The sequence below is a fragment of the Myotis davidii genome, unplaced genomic scaffold (genome assembly GCF_000327345.1).
Source record: "Myotis davidii unplaced genomic scaffold, ASM32734v1 scaffold962, whole genome shotgun sequence".
NCBI lineage: Eukaryota > Metazoa > Chordata > Mammalia > Chiroptera > Vespertilionidae > Myotis > Myotis davidii.
In genome coordinates, this window is record NW_006295559.1 from 5,688,208 (window position 1) to 5,692,258 (window position 4,051).

A 4,051-nucleotide genomic window follows, 5' to 3' on the forward strand; every position below is an offset into this window, starting at 1 on the left:
AGGTGACACGCGAACTCATTTTTTTGGTTGATTTTTCTTTGTTAAATGGCATTTAAATATATAAAATAAATATCAAAAATATAAGTCTTTGTTTTATATGGTTGCAAATATCAAAAAATTTCTATATGTGACACGGCACCAGAGTTAAGTTAGGGTTTTTCAAAATGCTGACACACCGAGCTCAAAAGCTTCGCCATCACTGGCCTAGAGCAACATATTTCTAAAGCAACCTAAGACAATTCGATACATATTTGTATATGAGGTTAAATCCCAGTCCTATTATAATAGAGGAAAGCAAATATGTCCATACTTTATGTTGCTCCTCAAAGATAACCATGAACCCCAGGTTGTGCTGAGGGATGTAGGAAAGTCATCCTGCCCTCTGGCATCCATCAGTCTGAACTAGGACTTTAAAAGCTACCCGTGCGGTTCCAAAGTGCAGCCAAGGTTGAGAAGCCCTGTGTTAGGTGAAGGTCGGACGTGCCTAAGTGAGCCACTGTGAGAATTGCCCGTGCCTGACAGGGTCCCTTCTGCGTCCCCTGGTCGGGTGGGCCTCATCATAAACATGAGTATCAGTGGCTCCCAGACCAGGAGCGCTGAGCCTGTTTTTATGGGAAGTGTGTCTAACTAACGATGAGAGAGAATCACTGATTGGCTGCCTCTTGCACTGGATCATTAAATCACAACTTCTTCCTGGGGCAGATGTGTCGTCATCTGTTACTGGCGAGAGCCATGAACCATGCAAGGCAGGAGGAGGTACTGCCTGTCCGCATTTTATAGGTAGGAAAGTCTAAGTGTCATAGATCCTTCCTTACGCACTTTCTTTTTTATCAGTTTTCATTCTTTGCTTCCTCTGCTTCGATTCCTTTTTCCAAATACCCGTTTGCACTGTGGACAGTCACCTCAGCTCGTCGTTTACAGTGCTATCCCGCAGCAGGCTGGCGGTTATTAGCAGATGGGCAAACTGGGGAGGAGATGAGCACCCTCCTTAAAAGGCCAGTGCTCCTCTGTGAGGAGCATCGCAGTGTGGCTGCAGTGTCTGCAGGCAGCAGGAAAAATGGACAGTCCGCCAGCATCTGATGCCATCTTCGCTTCATCATATAAACGCAGTTTTAGTTAAGAACATTTATCTTGGATGCCCACTTGTGCATTCTGATCCAGTCCCATTACACAGCCGTCCGTGCGTCTTTGTCAGGGCTTTTGTGATGGAGTGTTTAGTTCGTTCCTCCTCAAATAAGGCAACCTCAGTGCAGTGTAGGAACTTGATGGATACCTTATCTTTAAGAACAACAACACGCTTTCCAAATGCCCTGACACATACTCGATGCTCAGACAGTCTGCTTTGAGGAGAATCAAGATCACACCGTTACTTTCACTCTTCCAGACGCCAGAAAGAAACAATTATTCACCTCCCATGCCAAAAAGATTCTTTGGCCGGCTGAGTTAAAATCATTTATTTGCTTTTATGGTGTCGGGCTGCATTCATTGAGATTAATTTGGCTCATCTAACTTGAATAGGCCACCTCATTAATCTAAAAAACACTGAAAACCAGTGTGTGACAGGGACTGCTGTAAGTTCTTTGGAAACATTTAAAAGCAGAAAAGCAGATGAGATGGAGGCTGGCAGCCTGCTCGCTCAGGATTCTGGCTGTCTTCCGGGGGCACGATGGCACTTTAATTGGGTCCTCTAATTTCAGGGACTCTGAGGCAATGGCTGGAGGCAGAATGTGGGCGGCAGCCGTCATTTGTCTTGTTAGGCATGCTCTGAGACACCGCTGTTATTTCTGGGGCCAAGTTCCCACCTGGTCTGGCAGGAATTATTACTGGAAGCTGGCAGATGAGGCTTTATAGCAAATAGAGCAGTAAAACTGGAAATTGAAGAATGTCTGTTGCTACAGTAAAGTCAGCCTCATAGAAAACTCCTGAAAGCAGCAGAAACGATATCCATCATTAGTCAAGTAAACTCGCATGAAGAACTACTTCCTGTATAGAAACCAGGTAGCTCCGAAGTGACTATAAAGCTCCTTAGATCCGTGATCGGCAAACTGCGGCTCACGAGCCACATGCGGCTCTTTGGCCCCTTGGGTGTGGCTCTTCCTAAGCCTTAGGAGGACCCCAATTAAGTCAATAACAGTGTACCTACCTATATAGTTTAAGTTTAAAAAATTTGGCTCTCAAAAGAAATTTCAATCGTTGCACTGTTGCTATTTGGCTCTGTGGACTAATGAGTTTGCCGACCACTGGGGGCCTCACAGTGCGGGACCGACTTCTGCCTGCATTGAAATGTTCTCTCCAGTAAGCAGTTCACAAACACTGGTTGGTATGGGCACCATGCCCTCCCTCGTCACTGAAGTGCTCGACTCTAAAACCATGGAAACAAGACAGCAGGACAAGTGCATTCTCCCTGCCACACTTCCTGCAGGAGTGGGGAGAGCCTCCAAAGCAGAGACCTTAGGGCAAAACAGGCAACAACAAGCATTTTAACCGCAAGAAACTCAGCTGTGGAAAAGCAAACACAGCAGCCAGGACGTCCTACTGCAGGTAGACCGCCTCGAAAGGCTCATGCCACATGCAGCCTGGCATTCTTTTTTTTTTTTTTGATGTTTTTATTGATTTGAGAGGAGAAATATCGACGAGAGAGAATCATTGATCGGCTACCTCCTGCACACCCCACACTGGGGATCGAGCCTACAACCCCAGCATATGCCCTGACCGGGAATCTAACCATGACCTCTTGGTTCATAGGTCAATGACCAACCACTGAGCCATGCCAGCTAAGCGTGCCATGGCATTCTTTTCTATAAGAACGAGGAGCCCGGCAGATGTTTGAGGGCATTCACCCCAGAGGTTCAACAGCAGGTTGTGTCAGCAGGCTGCGTGCTGCTCTTCCCGCCAGTGGGTTTTCACTGACACTGCAACGTCTCTGTGGGCAGTGACTTGGGACCGAGGTCCTTTACTCAAAGGAGAGTTCTTTGATAACTAAAAATGAATAGGTTTCTTAATGTAGAACAAGTGTTTCCACAGACTGGTGGGATTTATCCTGCAATAGCAGGACCCCTGAACTACTACTTTAACTTGTGCGTCATAACACCCTTTACATACAAACACAGTTCCTCGTACATCCGGAGACATGGTCACGGTCCATCCACAAATTCACGTTTGGAAATAAGCTGTAAAGTCATCCTTATATTACACCCCTAGGGAAAGGTTGAAAAGTAGGTCTGTAACTCAGCATTACAGAAAGCACTACTGGCTGACTCTGAAATATTTAATCTACTTGCAAATTGCATCCTTATTATGTGCAAGACATGTTTTGAAATTTTAGTGTCTGTGACAGCTTGGTATCACCCTGATTCACCCACTGTGTCAGGGCCCACTGACCAAACACCAGCCTTTCAGCTTCGGCCACCCCAGTAAGCTAAGGGCCCCGTGAAGGAAGGACAAGCAAGACTCAGTAACTCCTAAAGCAGGCATGCCTCGGCCAGTTGTCCTTCCTGAGGCCCCCAGAATTCATGTAAGGCCCCATATTTATATATTTTATAACCAATAGTGGTATAAACTAAGGCTGAAAAAAAATACCTAATTTGAATGAAGTTTGGTTACAAAAAGGTTTCCCATTTCAAGACAAAATCTAAAGTAATAAGTCAAGTTCAAGCCCAAACCAGGACCTAAGTGGGCTCCTTGGCTGAGAACTGAATTGCCTCATCTGCCCAGGGACCACCACTGCTCAGGAGTCGGTCCCTAGTATTGCATGGGCTCCAAACAGGTGAGCGAGCCACTGTCCAGACCACATGCTCCTTATCCATCGTAGGCAGAGTTCCATTTTTCCCAAGTTGAACATTAATGACAGGTGCTGTAGCCAGAAATAGTGAACAAGGTTCTTAGCAAAGCACGTGTTTTGCTTGGTGTTGGACCAGGCACACTGACTATGTACTCCATTGCTGCAGCGAAGCCTCCTCATCTTTCACTGGCTCAGTGGAACACTTCTGGGCCACTGAAAAGTTTGCAAAAGCAGGTGCTGGCAGTGGGCAATGTGTGTGTGTGTGGCGGG